We start from the raw sequence: 21,899 nt of genomic DNA on the forward strand, positions 1-21,899 counted from the left end.
CTAGCAGAAGAGGCTCAGAGGGAAACCAGAGGTGAGGACCCTTGTCTAAGTCACATCATTATCCAGGCATTTTGCATGCAGAGTCCCAAAGTGGGTATCAGCAGGGAATGAAGAAAATCACACTAACACAGCGACATAAAACTAACATCTATTTGCACACACACCAAGGCTATGTCAGAAAAAAGAAGAGTTGCAAATATTGATATTGCCGGAAAATGTAGCTTCTGACCTAGTTCTTAAAGCAAGATATGAGCAAGTGGCATTAATATATCCTAACCATTATCTTATTCAATGATAATGATATCTTATTCAATGATAATGCAACTCTTGGCTCAAGCCTTCTTTATTAAAAATACTGATTCTTGGGCACCACCCTCGGAATTTATCATTTGTTGTTTTAAACTTGGAAGTAGTTGCTTCATTTTTAAACTTTGCTCTACCAAGACCACCAAGATTTTATCTGTGAACCAGAATTCAGAAAAGGCGGTTGCAGGTATTTTGTCTGTAATAATAAATGTCATCTGTAGCTACTTACCTAAAAACCACTCTTTGGATTTATGATAATAAAATTCATCAAAACTGAATAGTAAGAGGAAGTGAAGCAGGTGGGAAAGCATTTAAATCTTGTTAAATTGAGAAACAAAAAATGTATCGTTTATTAGAATATGGAAGAGAGGGCTATGGGCGGACTTCAGGTTACTAAGTCTGAACTCTCAAAACTGCATCCAGTTGGAAATACCTACTGATCATTTAGAGATATGGAGTCATGCTCAAGAGTTTGAGAGTGCAGGCAAAACTGAATTTTTTGCATATAAGCCTTTGAAGTCTGAGGGGAAGATCAACAAGCAAGAATCCGAGGCAAGGATGAAAGGGCAGCCTGTTCTAAAGCAGTGGTTCTGAGAGTGGCACCCAGACCAGTAGCATGAGCACCAACAGGGAATCTGATAGAAATGCAGATTCTCAAGTCTCACTCCAAACTTACTGAATAAACTCTGAGTGTGGGGACCAGCAAGTTATGTTGCAGCTAAACTTTGAGACTCACCACACTGAAGGATGTGCTCTCAACTGAAATGTGACTGCTATTCACTAAGGAAGCTGGTTATATCTTTCTCAGGGCGAATCAGTTTCTTCATACAAAGCTTCTCACATAGCTTCATCTCAGAAGTCTCAAATTCACATAATTAAGTGACCCTTTCACTAGATTGTCACATAGCATCAGACAACAAAATCAAAATCTTTTTCAAGTATTCAGTTATTGCAAAAGAGAGATGTTCACTGCCTTGTTGAGACACTTTTTCTACCATTTTCTGCTTTTATCAAGGCTTCAAAAATATTGGAGTTGAATTGCCGCATATTAATAGATTGCAGAAGGAGTCTGAGCTTGACCTGTCAAAGGATGAAGGGAGATAAATAATAGCAGGAAACGGAAGAATTAAAAGAGGAAAATCAACAATGATGACAGTCTGGTGGGTTATAACCTCTAAATTGCCCTTCTTATATTCAGAAATGGACAGAGTTCTTAATGAAATCTCAGAACCTATGTTACTAATTCAGCTTAAAACTTTGAGAGCCAAACTGGGCTATGACTTTATTCCATTTCAACCTTAATATTCATTACATTATTCAAACGATTACTATGACTATCTCCTCGTCTAGACCACTGTGCTAGGCATAAATCCTTACATATGAAGAATATAAAATGTAACTCCTCTTGTCAGGCATCTGAGTGAGTTTACTCAATTATTTAAATATTTAAAATTAAAATTAATTAATTCAAAGAACAGTCTCTAACACATTTCAAGCCACTGTGGATTCTAGAGGTTTGAGATACTCTAAATAAATAAGCATTTAAGAAAAATGATTTTATGTGGTAAGTGTGATCTGCTGAAAATAGAATAGCAGTGAAGGAAGAAACGAGGGGTGAGAACTGTCATACCGTTTAGACTGGAAATCACACATGTTCTTTCTGAGGAGAAGAAAGATTTGACTTGGGGGAAGTGAGGTTGCTAGGCGGAGAAAAATGGCAGAAGCAATGTCCTAGATAGGGAACAAGCTTCTTTTGTTTCAGGACTAGAAAGAAGGCTCCAAGGGCTGGTTCTTCATGGCAAAATAAGGAAGAGGGCACAGAGAAGTGCAGAGATTGGGTCTATAGCCCTGTAGGTCATGGCAAAGGGTTTATTTCTGTTTCAAATACTGTTGGAATTTTCATACGTTGTTAAACCAAAAGTCTTACATTTTGAAGCAAGCACTCTATATAGGCAAGAGTGTTCCCATTTTATGCTTGGGGACAGTGTAAATTCATGCAATCATTTCAATAAACACATTGACTGTATGTAGTAAATTGAATATTGCAAACTCGAAGACCTAACAATTCTATTCCTATGTGTATTTCTTCTAGAAGTTTATGCTGACATGTACTAGAGAACACTGAAAGAATGTTTATGGGAGCATAGTTTGAAATTTTCCACACTAGAAGCAAATCCAAAATCTATCAAAAGTAGAATGGATATGTAAATTATAGTATATTCATATGATGGATAATATATTGTTTAACACATAACCAGAAATTACTTAACATGCCTCCAATCAAGATGTGGTATCCTTGTGTATTCCTTTTGAATTTATCTGGGCTAGTGGCAATTCTGACCAATAGATTTTGGTGGAAATGACACTTATCTAGATTCTTAGCTGTGTCATCCTGGCCCGGGTATGAGGCATGTGAGTGAAGGACCCTCCAGATGACCTCAGATGACCCCAGTTTCAGACTCTCAAGCTTTTCCAGCTGAAACCCCAGACACTTGTGGAGCAAAGGCCAGTCTACAAACTGTGCCTTGTTTAAATTCCGCACCCAAAGAATCTATAAGCATAATAAAATAATTTTTCATTTCTGAGCACTTTGAAGTTCCAGTTGGAACCAATCTGTTGTACAGCAATAGGGAACTGGAACAATGATATCAAAACCACTGAGACCCAGGGCAACAGGGATAAATGTATCAGAAAAACCTAGTTATAAACATAACCCAAATTACATCAATTGGTTTACAAAAATGTTTTAGTTATACAATTTGTACTAGTTGTGGAGGAACATTAAACAAAGAATGTGATTACCATGAAATTCAAGATAAAGAGCCCATCTAAAGGAGAGAAAAAATGGTTTTATCCTGATGCTTGTGGATTCAGATAATGTTCTATTTGTAGATCTCATTAACAATTACTTGAATACTTACCTCAGAGTACTTGTTAAGCATATTTTCCTTTATGTACTTTTTTGAATGTATATTATATTACATTATAAAAAGTTTTTGGAAAATATTATTCTTCTTGTCAGGTGAAAAATGACCCAAGAGAGGAAATAGGGAAGTAGGGAAGTAATTTTCCAGGATGATTCTGTGCTCCATGAAAAAGATGCTAGCAGCATGGACTAGCAGTGCAGAGGGAGAGAAAATGTTGGTTCTGATATATTTTGAAAGAAAAGTTAAGAGAATTTCCAATAAGATTAGACGGAATTGGGAGTTCCAAAAATAGAAGAATCAAGAAGGATTATAAATTTTTGAATTGAGTAATTGGTTGGATTGTGATGCTATTTACTGATATTATAATGCATTTCATTGTTATCAAGTAGTATTATTTTATAATATGCCTAATTTTCCAGATATGTGTTTTCTAGTTAGTATATTCTTAAAATTAAAAATCTGGTAACCATAGGAACTAGCAATCCCACCACTAGGTAGAAATTAAATGGGATAGCTGCACACCCATGTTCGTTACAATATTATCCATAATAGCCAAGTTTCAGAGGCAGCCTCAGTCCATAAATAGATGAGTGGATAAAGAAAATGTAGTGTATATACCCAATGGATTACCATTCAGCCTTGAAAAAGAAGGGAATTCTTTCATTTGCAACAAAACCTGGATGATTCTGGAGGATATTATGCCAAGTGAAAGAATCCAGACACAGAAAGACAAATACAGTACCATTTAACTTCTGTGTGAAATCTAAAAGAGTTGAACACTTAGAAGTAGTGAGCCTGGGCCATAAAAGGGGAAGAGAAAATGATGGGCAATTATTGGGAAAAATATACAAAGTTTCGAATAAGAGAAATAAATCTGGAGGCCAATTACATGGCAGGTAGCTATGAGCAATAATAATTTATATTTCAAAATAAGAGAGTAATTTCAAATGTCTTGCCACAAAATATTAGTTAAATGATGTCATAGAAATGTCAAGTAGCTTGATCTAATAATTTTACATTCTACGTATATATCAAAATATCACATTATACCCCCAAATATATACAACTATGATTTGTCCATGAAAATATTAATAAAAAATGATATCTGCTCTTAATAAGGAGACTCATTTTGCCGTCCCTAAATAAATCCACTGATCACTTAATCAAATTACCATGATACAGTAATATCTTCCCAATAATTCAATGAAATTGGAGAGCAAGCTGTTCTATTCACTTTTTTATCTATTATTTTATTTATTTATATGTGGTGCTGAGTATGGAACCCAGGGCCTCACATATGCCAGGTAAGTGCTCCATCACTGAGCCGCAACCCCAGCCCCTTCTGCTTACTTTTTAAACACTCATCATTACTAGTTATTAAAACAAGACAATCTAACTTTCAAAAATACATTTTCTCCAGCCTTTAGGGTACAATTTCATTTGTTGCAATTTTTTTGTGAAGGAATTAAAATAGGTGCATGAGAAATGAATATTTGAGCTTGAATTTTAAAACTGTAAACTAAACTTTATCATCAACCAGCTTGGTAGTCTAAAATAAGCCACTCAAACTTTTGGTGATATAGTTTCCTACCATCAAATGGACGTAATAACATGACTTACTTTACTCTCAAATTTATGTATTTATTTATTTTTTTGCTGTGCTGGGGATTGAACCCAGGGCCTTATGCTTGGGAGGCAAGCATTCTACCAACTGAGCTACATCCCAGCCCTTTCAAATGTTTTTGTGGGTAAAATCAGATTTTAAAGTAGCCTTCAATGTGGACATCAATTAGAAATAAGAATATGTTATAGTCAGGTGTCTTCCCTGAGTTCAAATTGTATTATGTTTAGTTTGGATTATTTTTATTGACCCTAGAGAATCTGGAAACTCTGAGGTATATTTTTGCATGAACAAATTCCCCAAGGTTGATGGTAGATGTGTGATAGTTTTTTGTTGTTGTTGTTTGTTTGTTTGTTTGTTTGTTTTTTGGTTGGTTGTTTTTTAGTTTTTTAGTTTCCTGGAGAAGTTGTCTTATATAGAGATACCTGGTTTCGGTCTAAGGAAAGGGATTAAGAATAGTGGAGAACAATACCAATAAGAGGATTTTTTTCCCATTAAGTTGAATTAATGATTTTTTATCAACATATATGTAAATTTATATTAAGTATAGTGGGACGGATGAATACATTGAATAATCATCAAACCAGTATAATCGACATAGCTGTATTCTTACATTTTTATCACTTTTTTGTGTTATAGTTGCATAGGATCTTGGTGAGACTGGTTTTCAATGTTTTAACAAAGTGGTAGTAAAGTCCACCAAAGACTTCTGGTTCTCCTTCCATTAGGGCACATGGTAGGACTCTACTTCATGAACCTTCTAAACCCCCTGACTGAAGTTATGTAATCTTTATGACCAGTAAGTTGCAAATGGAAGGTCATGCGTGCCTTTTAAGTCAAGCATTTAATTCTTTAAATAGTTCTTTTTCTCTTTGGCACAGAAGCAGCACAACTTGACAGGGAAAATAATCTGCCCACTTTGGTCTGTGAGCACCTCCAAAAAACATAGCTTCTCTGCTAAGCCCCAAAGAATATTCTGTGGTATAAAATAAACTTTTTGTTTTAAGTCAATAGGATTTTAGAGTAGGATAATTTAGCAAGTCATAATAGATGTATGTGAAAAGGGTTAGGGAAAGAGCTACAAGAGTTTATTCATATTAGATTTTGTCAGTGTCTGGCCAAACTTCTGAATTAGGGAACAAGTAATTAAAAATGTGGTTAAGATTACTCTGGAAAGCAGTATGGAGATTCCTCAGAAAGCTTGGTATGGAAGTACCACTTGACCCAGTTATCCCGCTCCTTGGTATATACTTAAAATCAGTATATTACAGTAACACAGTTATATCAATGTTTATAGCAGTTCAAGTCACAATAGCTAAACTATGGAACCAATGTAGGTGCCCTTTCAACAGATGAATGGATAAAGAAAATGTGGTATATGTACACAGTGGAATATCACTCAGTCATTAAAAAGAATGGCTTTATTAATTTTTCCAGTAAATGGATGGATCTGGAGACTATTACACTAAGTGACAAAAAGCAAATCCCAAAACCCAAAGGTCCAATGTTCTAATATGCCGACGCTAAAACACAACAAAGTGGGGTGTGGAGAATAGAAGTTCAGTGGATTAGACAAAGGGGAAGGAAGAGAAGGGAGGAGGACAGATATAGGAAAGACAGTGGAATGAATTGGACAAAATGTTCCTATGTTCTTACATGAATACACCACCAGTGAAATTCCACATCATATATAAACACAAGAAAGGGAGCCTAATTAGAATAATTTATACTCCATGTGTGCATAATATGTCAAAATACATTCTACTAGCTGGGCAGGTGGTGTACACCTGTAATCCCAGTGGCTCAGGAGGCTGAGGCAAGAGGATTGAAGTTCAAAACAGCCTCAGCAATTTAGTGATGCCTAAACAACTTAGGGAGACCCTGTCTCTAAATAAAATACAAAAAGGACTGGGAATGTTGCTCAGTGGTTAAGCTCCCCTGGGTTCAATCCCTGGTACAAAAAATGAAATAGAAGAAGAAAACAGTTATTAAAAAATACACTCTATTGTCATGTATAGTAAAAGGAACACATTTGAAAATGTGGTTAAGGAAGGAGTTGCCCAAGTCCCATATACTTTATTGTCTGAGGATTTTCCTAGTGCATTGGTACCTCTCAGCACAGACAAGCTTCCTGAAGATTGGGACTCTATGCAAAGAAGGCAGTAGATTGGTTGGTCCTTGAGAAGCAGCGATCTTGAGTTTTCATGAGGGCCAGTATTCTAAATGGAGGAACATATTCTTGGTGACTTCTGGAAAAATATGGGAGAAATTTGAGCTCCTTGATGTTTAAACATTAGCATAGCATGAACATTTATGCTAATGTGACCACATTTGAACATAGTGGGAGTGATGCTTAGGATGATTGGAGTATATTATTATTGTTTTCCTTGGATAAAATTTTGTACTTACTTGAAAGAAAAAAATCTGAGAATCGAATACTCATCATTATGTCCTTGGTGAAAATATAGTAGTTGAATGTGCAAGAAATAAAAGAGAACTGAACCAACCTCTGTATGCTTGATCCCCATGGTAGGATTCTGAAATCTTCTTTGTAACATGCCAGCAAATAACTCCGAAACTGAGACGGATATCCAAATGTAGAAATGAGGCAACTAGCAAATTCTCAAATTCTAAGGTCTTTTCAAGTCATTTATTTTCCTTCAGAGCCCATTGATTTAAAATCCAAAGGAATCATTTTTCATTATTGACCCACAACACACAATAGCCCTGAAACCCAATCTTGGATATTCCATTCTATCCATTAGATTTCTCAATGTACTGTGGATTATTCCAGATCATGAAGAAAACAGGTAATAGTGAGGATATAATCCTACTAATGATGTGATATTTATAAGTTTTATTTTTAATACAAGAGGCTAATTATCCCACTGAGTAGATACAGCTCTGATCTACCAACGTGTAAGGCTATATTTAGTGACACCAGATGACAGGGCAGAAAAAGTTGTTTTGGGATGCAATCAAACCACATTTAAATATTTTAAAAGTTTAAATACCTTCATCCCATATTACCTATATTTATACTTGCCCTCTCCTTTTAAATTATGCACAACCATGAAACAGCCTTTTCTGAAACCTCATACTTGATTATATTCCCAGCTTATGTATTTAAGATATTGGTTACTAGCTAATTTATATTCTTTTACTACTTGTTGAATTTACATAAAATATTTGTCTTCTCTAGGCTGACACCTTAAATGAGAAGTGAAAACTACTGAACTGATTACTGAGTTTCTTTACTTTTCTATTTCTAACACCATATTATATATGCATAAATAGAGAAATTGAGCGAGATGGAGATAACTAGAGATGTTTTCATAAGTTCTTTGTTCACATACAACATAGAAATTTGGAAAACTGGCAAACTGGATCCATATGAACAAGCAACCTCAGTTTAAACTATTTCAAGATTTGGTTGTTTTGTTACAAGTATCCATGAATCAAGCATCTAGACAGAAGAAAACGGAATAGAACCAATATCTCTATGCTTGATCCATGTGATGTTGAATAATTGGCAAGATCCTGAAATTCTTCTTTGCTATATGCAGAGCAAACAACCCCCATCCCTTGTTGTCTTTATCCATCATTCTATTGAAGAAATATTATGAGAGGAGGAGAGAACTAATACCTGACTGCCTCATGTATTTCAAAACTACAGTAAGATTTTCATATGTGCTTCTTATTTCATATTCACAATTCACCCCATGACATACAAATTATCTACCCCACTATATAAATTAACAAACAGAAACACAAAGAGGTTGCAGGCAAAGTCACACAGTTGTGCAGACTCGGACTCTGAACCCCAGTAGAATGACTGCCAAGTCACCACCATGATGCCCCTGAAGGAGAGCTGAGAATTGCATATGACCTCTAGCAATTTCCCCCTCCTTTAGGATCAGCAGCACTGCCTGAAGTCTTGTCTCCTTCGTTTCTTTCTTCTATCTTCTGTACCAGCACAAGGCCATTTCAGATTAAGGATACAATTTTAAAAATCTCCCCTTTTCTTTCTAATGCCACTATGTAGGTCCAAAATTCCCCTGAGATTTTCCTAATGTATATGTTTTCATGGAAATCATTAAAGAAAACAGTTGTCAGCAAGATGTTGAATAAGTACAGTAGCTTCAAGATCACACCAGACTTGGGTGCAAATTCTGCTGGTTTCTCTGACCGCCTGACTCTAAAGTTTCTTTTCCAAGTTTCTATTATTTCATATATAAAATTGGAATAGCAAAACTTACCTCTCATATCTCTCAGTGCTATAAGAATAAAATGGGATAATATAGGAACAAAGATTATTCTCTCTAGAAGGTTAATAACTATTAATTCCCTCCTCTAATATGTAAGATAACAAATTTGTCTAGGACACTGTATATCTTCATGTGGTGGTCAGATGCATTCTTCACAAGAATCTTTGTCTCATCTTTTTGTTTTCTATCTTCTAACTTAATTTTAATGTTCCTATATATGATGTGTCTGGTTTTTCTTGAGATGTTTGTATTCTGAATGTTAATTGAAATAAGTATACAGAATCAGTGTTCTGGTGAAATAAAGCACATTCTCTTAGATCTATAACAAGTAATTTACATATTTCTGTTGTTAATTAAATTTTCCTTTCTGCATATCATTCCCAACTGATTAACCTTTACAAGTTTGATAACTTTATTATTAATGACTTACTTTTAAGCCTAGCTTAATTTCCACATTATGGTCTTTCCCTTTCAATCAATCACAAGTTCAAGGTTTTATTTTTGCCCCTCATTTCAATAATCCCATTTAATAGTTTATAGCCACATATCATGCAGTTTGAATCTTGCACTTACATCATTTATACATTGTGCTGACAAGGAATAAACAACTAAAATACCTATGCCTCATTTTCTTCAGAGCATCATGAGGGGAAGTGTGTCAAATTGAGCTGTGCAAAATAACAGAGGTTTGTACATTTCTCCTATTCAAGGTTTTGCTTTGCCTCTTCAAAATGCAAGACTATCATCCACCCCATTCAAATTATATTAAATGCAGAATGATTCAAATAGTGCCAGCTGCCAATTTAAATTTCAAATGGAAACCTGCTCTATTGCTGACTCTTCATTCACTCCTCTGCCTCCCCCCACCCCCTCCATTTTCCCTACTTCTTTTTCCAATTTATTTTGAAACTACTTGATAGGTATTTCTCATGGGAGAGCCGACTCTAAGTGAGTAGTGCCTCTGAGTCAAAAACTGCTTCCATATTTCTCCCTGTGCAACAGCAATATTGTCTAGTCACCGGCCACTGATGACAGACAAAACTCAGAAAACAGACTGTATTAAAAGTCAAGCGTCCATTTTCTAATTGAATTACTTAGAAAGGGAGAAGGATCTTTTCTTTCTTTCTCTCTTACTCTCTCTGGCTCTTTTATTTTCCTGTCCAGGGTAAAGAATGTAAATGTGACAAGTTTTTTTAAAAATGTATGGATACATGAAGTGGACTGAGCCTACAGTTACTGGAACTCTGCCGTTGCTGCCTAGGACTGCATCTTGTCTAAATGCTTTGCTTTGCTACTACCTAGAAAAATGGGCTGTCAGCTCTGGAGTCATTAAAGTATGATCCAGTAAGGGAAGTGACTCTACGGCCAATTCTTCTTTCCAGCAAGTTTCGGAAGCGGCATGTCCAGGGTATGTTCTAGATGACCCTGAGAAGAGGCTGGCTGGTCCATGCAATCAGCAGAGACACAGATTGATCATCAGGGGAGAGGGTTAGTCCAGGTCTTAAATGAACTCTAACCCGTCTTCTCCGTTTCCCTGTGGCATTTATTCTTCAATATAAACTTAAAACAAAACCCCTCAAGTATAACAGAGGAAGTGAACAAAATCTAATTGTCCAGAGGGATGAATTTTCACAGTGAGCATGCACATGGAACCAGCGCCTGGATCAAGAAACAGGACATTTTCTACTTCCAACATCATCATTAGCTTTGTTTGTTCTTGATCTTTATGTAAATGCAATCATATTATGTCTAGCTTCTAGTGCCTGAGAGTCCTAATCTCACTATGAGTAAGAAAAAGGAGAATTTTAAAAATAATTTTTTTCTTTTATATACTAGGTAACAGACACTTAGTTATAAGCCCATTTTCTTCTTCTTTAATAAATTTCTTTAAGCTATATTTTTATTTTTAAATTTAAATTAAATTTGGATCAATACCTAAAATATAAAAAGTCTACACAACATCTAGGATTTTAGATGATATTTTGATACGTGAATACATTGCATAATATTTAAACCAGGTAAAACATATCTCTTTTATTAATTCTTCCAGTTTTTTGAAATGTACAGTAAATAGTTCTTATCTATGACCGTCCTCCTATGCAACAGAACACAGCCTTTTACACCTAAGGGTAAATTAGCACCCTTTGACCAACCCTTCTTTCCATCCTTCTGTCCCTTCTACACTTCCCAGCCTCTGGTAACCACCATTTGGTAGGTAAAGTTTCTTGCTTTGTCCTTTTTGCTTCAGATTGCTTTGGCTATTTGTGCTTCCATATACATTTTAGGATTGTTTTTACTAGTCCTGTGAAGAACTGGTATTTTGACTGGGATTTCATTAATTCTGTAACATATCATGCGTAGTATTGTCATTTTAATATTATCAATTCTTCTAATCCAGGAGCATGGAATGTCTTTACATTTTTTTGTCTCCTTCAATTTCTTTCATTTAGAAAGATGGCAGTTGGCTGGCTCTATATGACCTTTATTATGGTGAGGTACTTTCCTTCTATACCTAATTTGTTTAGTTTTTATTATCTTATCCTGTCTGAAATTTTGGTTGGTACTCCCAGCACTATGTTGAATATGTGCCGAAAGTAGGTATCCTTGTCCTAGTATAGGTCATAAAGAGAAAACTTTCACTTTTCCCCCATTCAGTATGATGTTAGCTATTAGTGTACTATATATGATCCTTATTTTTTAGTATTTGTTGTAGAGATCATTCACCTCCTTGGTTAAATTTATTCTCAGATAGTTTATGTTGGAGTTATTCTGTGTGGGATTGGCTTTATTGATTTCTACTTCAGGTAATTGTCTATTGACTTATAGCAATGCTCAAGATTTTATGACAAATTTGCTTATTCTACTAATTTTTGTTGGAATTTTTGGAATTTTTTTTATGTATAAGAGCACGTCATCTGCAAGGGTACCAATCTGACTTCCTCTTTTCCAATTTGGATGCCCTTTATTTCCTTCTCAAATCTAATACTCTGGCTGGTACTTCCAGTACTATGTTGAATATGTACTAAAAGTGGATATCCTTGTCCTGGTACAGGCCAGAGAGAAAGCTTTTAATTTTCCCCATTCAGTATGATGCTAGCTGTTGGTTTATGGTATATGACCTTTATTATGTCAAGGGACATTTCTTCTACACCTAATTGATTCAGTATTTTTATCATATAGAAATGTTGAACAAAGGGATTGAACAAAGGGGAGTTTTATTACTGAACTACATCCCCTGCCTTTTTTATTTATTATTTGTGTCTCACTAGTTAACTGAGGCTGGTCTTTGACTTGTAATCCTCCTGTCTCAGGCTTTTGAAGTTTTTGAGATTACTGGCATACATCACTGCACCAAGCTAGAAATGTTGAATTTTATCAAATGCTTACTCTGTATACTTTGAGATGGTCATATGAGTTTTGTCCTTCAGTTACATTTATCTATTTGCATATGTGGAAGCATCTTTGCATTTTATCCTTTTTCCCTTCTAACTATATATTTTAAATTGCATGTCTTTGAACTCACTAATTCTTTCTTCTGTTTGATCTATTATGCTATTATTGTCTTCTATTGTGTTATTTCTTTTACTTCACTTAGTGTATTTTTCTGATTTTTCTTCATTGCTCCTACTTTTCTAAGTTCCTCTGTTAGAGAACTGAATCAATACTCTGTATTTTCTTTAAGCTCATTAAATTTACTTAAAACTTCTCTATCCAGAAGTTGCACATACTGGCTATTAATGGTTGGTTTCTGGTGTCTTACTTTGTGAGAACAAGCTTCCCTGAAAGTTCTTGATTTTTAGTATGCACTATTTCCTGGGCATTGAAAGATTAAGCATTCATTTCAGTCTTTATAACCTGACTTTGTTTAAGCCTGCCCTTCCTGAAATTCTAAGTTGGCTGCTTATTTTCAGCACTTTTATTTTAGCACTAGATGGTGTCCCAAGTTCAGGTTTGTCATGAGTGTATTGTTGGTGTGTTGTCACTGTTTTAGCACTAGAGGACAATCCATGCCCAGGTTTGCCACCAAACATGTAGTTTGTTCAGCATGAACTGGGGGAGTGTCTAGACAGGTAGTCTGATCATAAGCCTCTCCCTAAGTAACACATAGACCTAAAGTCTTCATCTATAGTCTCTAACCTGTGACTGAGTACTACAGGATTCCACCTGGCTCTGAGCAGAATATCCATTGAGTAATGAGCTCCAGGCTTCTAAACCATGACCTTGTCCACTGATTCAGCAAAACTGTGTCATACCCTGAGTTAACAACGCACCAATATCAGCACAACGAGGTAGAAGCAAGACATACACTGTTACAGGTTGACTACTCCTGAAGTGAACATGTGGCCCATGACCACTGCAACCAGACAACAGGTGATGCTCAGAAGAATTCACTGTGTCTCCCACTGATAGACGGGCTGTTCTAGAGGCTCCACACTCAGGCACTGGCCTGAAGATGAGGTTTCAATAGGTTGGTTCCAGTGTTAAGTTTCACCAGCCTGACTTTGAGTTCAAAGGCAAAATCATGGTTACTTACTCTGTCCTACAGCTAGCAAATGAAGTCTTGTTCAATGGTATTCTATCCTAGATTGTGGTAGTATTGGTGAAGGCATATATGATATCAACATGACTTGCACTGGTGATGCAAACTTTATCTTCTTGGTTAAGGTACTATTTACCTGTTTTTTCCATTATGAAAATACCTGTCCTCCTCATTTCATGGTATATTCTGTGGTAGTGAGTCAATAATCAGGTCCCACTCAAGGGGGAATGAGACATGGTAATTGTACTCCACTTGATGGATACCAGAGGGAACTGTATCTACCTATGATATTTTTTTTAACCCTCCAATAAGAATGATTTGTCACTTTTCTCCCATTTGTGTATTTATTGTATCATTTCTTTATATGTATGTAGTTTCAGGTATACTTATTTTATACTTTATATTATAATTTTGTACTGTTATTTATTTTGTTACTTTATTATTCCAGCTTCCATTTGGGAAGCTCATTTAAGTGGTCTCCTATGTCCCTTGGACATACTGTTATCTATTTATTTCTTGACTGCTTTCTTAATTTTTGGCACAGGTATTTGTTGAATGTGCCAATGTTGCCTGGCAATGATAATGTTCTCTTAAAAAATGTTATTAAAGCTTACAATGGTTCACTATCTTGCATGAGATCTCCTAGGATATATATGCAAAATTAATGGTGAAACCCCAGAATTCTGATAACCAAGTCCCTAAATTCTTGGCTATGCATAATCTACTCACAAAATAATTGGTGTTAACCAGAGGCTGGGATCCAAGTAAGGGTGGCCTCACCACTGAGCTGTAGATGACAAACTGAGAAAGAGCTTCCCAGCCTTAGTGCCTCTCCAAAATAAGTGGAGACTGTTGGGTCCCTGGTGTTATGCTAATCTTTTTTTTTTTACTTTTTTTTTATTTTTACAGACTGCATTTTGATTCATTGTATACAAATGGGGTACAACTTTTCGTTTTATGGTTGTGCATGATGTAGATTCACATCATTTGTGTAATCAACATGTACATAAGGTAATGTTAGCTGTCTCATGATAATCTTGATAGCCAAAATTAGTCGACAGATAAGGAAAGTCCTGGGATCTGATGCCAATTTGGTATTCTTTGGATGTGGTGATACAAACTAATCCTGATTTGCTTTTTCCTTCTCATTCTTGTTTCATCTTTTTAGGTATCTTGATTGCTTAGCTAAGTAGCTCTTTGAATAGAGTTCTATGATCACAATAGCTAAGTCTCTTGCTATTTCTGCTTCCACTGGAAGTTCCAGACAAGAGAAGAGGATTATTAATTTTCAGAAGTGGACTTCCCAGAGACTCCAGTCCATCCTTTACACATTTAAACAAATATAATTTTTATCTGGTAAAAGCATTCTGATTCAAGTCAGTCTGGCAAATTGCTGGATTACAAATATTCTTAGGTAAATCCATAACTTCTACACAGAAAATTTATTTATGACTTTAAGAGTCAACACATTTTTTTCCTAAACTCAAGAAGCAAAATGATCACATCAAGGTATATATACACAATAGGTACCAAATGGTATACTTAGCAGCTAACTCAGAAAAAAAATTATCCAATTGAGAATCCTATTCTCTGTCATGACACAGTGGTCCATTCAGAATTCTGGATACAGATTTCCTTAGTAAAGAGATGAAAGCTCTACATTATAATAGATCCATTCCATTTTTATTAATTCCATAAACACTGGAACAATTTATGACAAGTAAATTTCAAACCTTTCAAATCAATATCAGACAATTAAAAGATAGATAGCTGAGTGCTATACAAAATACTGTGACAATACCACAAGAGAAAAAATAGTAGTGATTACTATACATTTCCAGATGATTAATGGTGATTTCTGTCTCATGCAATGCATTTAGAGTTTGTACTATTGTTCTTTGACATTTTGTTGATCTTTCTCATCATTCTGAGGTTGAAAATATTTAATGATGCCAATAGAAAGGTAATTATAAACTGCAATTTTGGTTTAGAACTGAGAATGTATTTATAAATGTAGCCCAGCAAAGTGCTGATTGATTTGTAGGTCCTTATTCTAAAATACATTTATCTCATTTCTCATCCAATGACATGGAATTACTGAAAAAGGAAGGCAGTATCTCAAGTCATAATCACTTGTTGGAGAATTGATTACCATAGTAGAAAAAATAGATTTTCCTATTATTATCAAAGATATATTTTGCTCATTAATTTGAGTGTAGAATTTTCCCAAGTCATTTTGACAAGTGTTTGAAAGACTGAATTCCCTCCTTAGACTGTTCACTGCCCTCCCTTGTCATCTTAGTCTAAAATTATTTTTGTATCAAAGAGATATAAATAAGCAGGAACAATGGAACAGGGCACTCTCACCTTCTCTGAACTTCTAAGTTCTGTGGATTCTGTATGAGAGTGTGTGGCTGTGAACTTTTGCCTCCACTTTCATTAGAGCTGGTTTCCCTTCAGGGCCATGTGATTGAAGCAATGAGTGCTCTGAGCATCATGCATTGCTACAGTTGTCTGGTTTGGTGGAGGTTCAGGGAACTGCACCCAAATTACAGCTGAACAAAGACTAGGATTCCCAGTAATAGAAAAGTCAAATAAAGCTCCTAGGAGAATATTCCATCCTCTAGAAAGATGTGAAAGTAAAATACATGAACTTGTGACTCTCAGTTAAAAAGAATCATCCAAAGGTAGAAATGCAGCAATGCTTTAGTTTGTGGGAAACCACTGAAAAAATTGTCAAGTGTTTTTGAAGCACACTTTTTCTCCAGGACACTACACTGAATAACTTTAGGACATAAAGACAAAGAAAGATATACACTGTGTTTGCTCTCAACTTACAGCAGAACTGAAGCACACCACTTAAAGTGCTAGAGAAGAAGCACAAAGCAATTCAGGCAAAATTACAGTTTGGTCATAACAATATTGGCAACAAGGGAATGAAGAATGAGGATGTTAACAGGCTTTGGGAAGTGGGAATCTGTATCTGCATGTTTATACATGTAGAAAGTGAAGAACACTTTAAGAATCATCTTTTTAATTCGCTAATTTGGTCATAATTTGTAACTGACCCAAATAGGCACCTTGAACCTAAGCAGTATTCTGCTGATACTAGTCATGACATCTTTTAGTTTCAGCTTAGGAATTTTCAGTTCTGAACACTGCTGTATCCCCAGTAGCTAGAACAGTATCTGAGACATAGTAGGTAATTAATTAATATCTCTTCTTAACATCAGTACTTTAAAAACACAAGAATAATGTCTTTTCAGTCCCTGGGAACACCTAGGTTTAATGTTTAGCAAGAAAGTATAAAAACTGAGCAGAATGAGGAAAAGATGTGGAATGAAGTCCAAAAGAAAACAGGCACACAATTCTAAAAGTCCTCCCCCAGTGGGTTCCCATAGGACACACTCAATTCTTCCAGTAAGCAATTGTGATAACAGGACTCAGTTGATTTATTGAAACTATCCATAGAGATGCCCTCTTACATTCCCAGATATCTGAAATTTTGTCTACCAAAATTTTAGGCGACCAAAAGGAAAGTATTTCCTCAACCTAAATCATATTGTTTGGATAAGCAATTGGAATACAGTAAGCAATCTTCCCAGAGAAAGGTGAGAACCTATTTAAAATGCATGTTCCCACATACCAGCCATGGGCATCCTGGCAAGTGTGCTGGAGGATAGCAGACTCACTCCTGCTATGATCATTCTTTTCTAAAAAATGGTTTTACTTATTTCCATTTTGGGAACATCTGGTTTTGTGTATAGATAACAAATCCTACAAATAAATTCGGTGGTATCTTAGTTAATTTGATTATGCATCTTTTCACAGTAGGCACTCTTCAGAGAGGTACTGTATTTATGAATTAGGTGAGAGTTTTCTTACCTAATTCGATTTCCATTTCAAACCCTTGGGTTTGTTACTAATATATATCAACTGAAAATGGTATTTCAATAATTATATTCCCAAGCTGATGCAGCATTATAAAGTTTTGATATCTTTATTCTTGATATATATGTACGTATATTCATATCAAGTATGTATATGTGTGTGTGTGTGTGTGTGTGTGTGTGTGTGTGTATTTGATACCAGAAATTTAACCCAGGGGTGTTTATCCATTGAGCCACATCCCTAGCCCTTTTATTTATTTATTTATTTATTTATTTTGCGGTGCTGGGGATCGAACTCAGGGCCTTGTGCTTGAGAGACAAGCACTCTACCAACTAAGGTATCTCCCCAGCCCAGCCCTTTTAATTTTTAAAATTTTTAATGATTATTTTTAGTTAAACATGACAGTAGAAGGCATTTTGAATGTATCTTGTTCTAATTATGTCTCTTTTTATTTTTCATTTTAAGGCAGGGCCTCACTAACTTCCTTAAGGCCTGGCTAATTTGCTGAAGCTGGCTTTGAACTTGAGACACCCCTGCCTCATCCTCTTAAGAGGCTGGGATTACTGTCCTGTGCCACCATGCCTTACTATTCTTTATGTTTTAAAATAATAATGCTTCTTTTATAGTATATTATGAAAAACAAAAGCTAAGAATAGATCTACATTACCTATGGAGGCAAAATTATCTATAATGCCAAGGAAACAGGTTATGTCACCTTGAAAATGTCAATTTCCTTTGCCAACAATTGTTTCTTATGAAGAAATTAGTAGAGGCAAGACAACTTAGATAAGATGGGGTGCCATCAAATGCTAGATGAAATGTGAAAATATAAACTGAATGACATAAATACATATTTAGAATATACAGATGTTTGGCATTTTATCATAGGAATTGTTTTCTAACTATCAAGGTACTAGTTATAATACTAAACAGTTTTGCATTTTACCATTAAATATGACCACTTTCTATGTCTACTTGGATGTTGTAAGCACATTTTCTGATGCTTTCCAACACTTGAATAGTCACTGTCCGTTTTTATTCCCTGTTTACCATATTCAGTGGTCAGAATCCCAAGCACCAATGACTGTTCCTGTTGGATAACCTATAACCATCAGCTTTTCCTCAATGAAGAAACATATTGGGCATGTTCAGAAAGGGTGAGAACTTGGGTAGGGTGTTGAAATAGGCTTGTAGTTTTATTTTCTTTCATTTTTTTTTTTTCTCAGAGGAAGTATATTGTAAAACTTTACTTGGAAGTCCAAGTAAATAGTAAAACTCCGAGCAGATGAAGAGTGAAAGATGACACACATCGTTGTCTTTTTGTTTCCATGGCAGTAGCTCCTGATTGACAAGGGGAACATCCTAGAAATTGATATGAACACTATTTCTCTATTCACACTAGCTTTCATTTATTTAGTAGTAGGGAAACAGGTTAATTTAATTGAGGTCACAGAGCTAGTTCAGTAGACAAAACTAGACAAAAGTGGAATTGCTTCCAAAACCCATGCCCAGAAAACAGTAGGAAAAATTTAAACCTCTTTACTGTTTCCAAAGTGATTTATACTGGGCCCTATCTTTTCTGTTCAGAGATGGATAAGATGAATCCCAGACAGGTTAGGTCACATGTATAAAATTGCTTTGTTGTTTAGTGTTATCTCACAATTGAACTTGGACTTCCTTACTCTCAGGACATAGAACTGGCTACTCTGCTGCCCTAGAAGTGTTTGAATGCCTCTACGTGTTACACTTCATGTTTCTTCATATTATTTTCCCTTTCTTTTCTTGTATTCCACACTCATGTTAATGCCTTTTGTCTGCAAATTTCAATCACCAGCATTACTGTGTGAGAATCAGCAAGTCTCTTTGTGCGGTATAAATTAATACTCGTAAAATGATATAAGGGGGGAAAGCCTCCTCGGGTCTATACTCTTGTCTGATAAATACATGTTACAGTAAATTATCTAATTAAACAAGCATAACACGAAAATTAGATGTTTGTTTGTATGCATCTTTGAAGAAGTAACCATTTTCCTTTCTGAGCTATTTATTATTCTTTCAATTTGCAAAAGCTGAGCAATCAAGAATTCTATACCACGATTTTAATTGCAAGCATATTCTCTAAGTGCTGATGTGGGATATTCTGCCGCTGAGCTTCTTAAAAGTGGCGACATTTTATTTTCATTTTTCAGTAATTAAGGTGGCCTTATGTAGTCATACCATACCCCTATCAACACAGTCTTGTTCTCTAATAGGTATGGTCTTCTTTAATAGTCCAATTATATGAAAAAGCACAAAGATGATGACAATGCTAATAGAAATAATAATAACTAAAGCTGGCTGCCTGCTCATCATGTGTCAGGCATCGTGTAGGTGCTTAACATGTATTGTTTCATGCAATGATGTCAAGAACATTATTTAGACATTTATGAGTGGACCAAAGGCAAACCAATCCAGCCCATGGGTTCCTGCTCTTCTCCAGAGTTCTTCACAGAGTTGGTGCCCATACTCATTTGTTGTACCTCACAATGCCTTGAACCATTATTTAACTTGCCTCCTTCTGCTTGGTACTAGTTGTTAATCAATACCTTCATGTGTGAGGAAGACCAACATTCAGTGGTTTCTTCTGCTATCCTTTCTCTCACTTTCTATATCTCATCTAGGAGGCTCTGCAAATTTTTACCCACTAAATTGGATTTTCTCACACTTTCTAGTGCATATGAATCACCTAGGGACCTTGTTAAAATGCAGATTCTGAATCAACAAGTCTTAGAGATGTTCTGAGATTCTGCATTTCTAACAAGCTCCTGGTTCAGGGCCCACACTCAGAGTAGTTAAGTCATTTACAGAACTGATCATGTACTTTCCATCCCCCATCACCCTCATCCTATGTGTGAGGAACAAACAACTGACTTATACATGAGTTATGGGAACATACCTCAACATGCTGATGTTCTTTCATTTTGTTCAGGAAACCATTCCTATTACTCCTCCTGGTCCTTGTTTATTAAACTTGTAAAAGCTAGTCAGGCAAAGCTGATTCCTTTATTACTCTAGTAAGAGATACTAAGTACTTGCTTTTGAGTAGAGGATTATGAGTAAATATGTCCCCAGGTATTTGTATCTGATGAATCTTAATTCAGACTTCTTAACGTCTTAATCTGGAGAAGATTTTGATTTCAAAAATATCTCTGATGGGTTTTTAGACCAAAGCCAGGTATAGGCCAGGTGATCTTAGTCACCCTCAAATTGCAGCTAAGTTTCCAAGATATATGGTGAACCTCCTCCAACGCCCAGTATTTTATTTCATTGTCCCATTTGGGACCTTCTCAATCCATTTTATTTTCCTCAGGGATGAACCTGCCTGGCAATACTTTGCTCATGGAGTAAAATTCATGAACCCATGGAAGCCTGTGTAAAGGAGCTGTTAAAAAAAAAAAAAAAAAAAAAGTAAAAAATTCCAGGTTTGGTGACAAAATAATATGAAAAACAGTTGTTTTAGTCAGCTTTTTCACTGCTGTGACTAAAAGATCTGACCAGAAAAATTTTAAAGGAGGAAAAGTTTATTTGAGGGCTCATGATTTCAGAGGTCTTCATCCATAGCAGGCTGACTCCATTCCTCAGGGTTCAAGGTGAGGCAGAACATCATGGCAGAAAAGTGTGGCAGGGGGAAGCAGCTCACATCATCAGGAAGCAGAGAGAGTCTCCACTTTCCAGATACAAAATGTATACCCCATAGCTGTGCCCCAATTCCCACCTCCTCCAGTCACACCCTACCACTTCAATTAATCCCATCAGGGATTAATTCACTGATTGGGTTAAGACTCTTACAACTCAATCATTTCTCCTCTGAACCTTCCTGCATTGTCTCACATATGAGCTTTTGGGGGACACCTCACATTCAAACCATAACAACAGTCTACTTTTTTTAATTGGCAAATCAAGGAAATGCAAATGAAATAATGATTTAAAAATATTCTATCAATAAGATTATTTAAAACTAAAAGAATAATACCCAGTATTACTGAGGATGTAAGCAACTACGTATCATGCTAGAGTGTAAGTTTAAGGAAATTTGGAAATATATGTTAGTCATTAAAATTGTTCATGCTAGATTGCATGTTAAACAATTTAATTATTGATCATTTGTCCACAAAAATGGGTAGAAATGGCATTATGCTGGAAGTTAAAGATACTCAAACGTTTAAAAAATAAAATATTTAGAAATATGAAAAATCATGACACTATTATGCTGAATTGTGTTGAAATAGCCTGCATTTGTTCATCTAGGATGTAAACAAAGAGTCAATTTCATAATTATAGGACATGCAAATTATAAAAAATCATAT

Source organism: Sciurus vulgaris (assembly GCF_902686455.1).
Source record: "Sciurus vulgaris genome assembly, chromosome: 3".
NCBI classification, from domain to species: domain Eukaryota; kingdom Metazoa; phylum Chordata; class Mammalia; order Rodentia; family Sciuridae; genus Sciurus; species Sciurus vulgaris.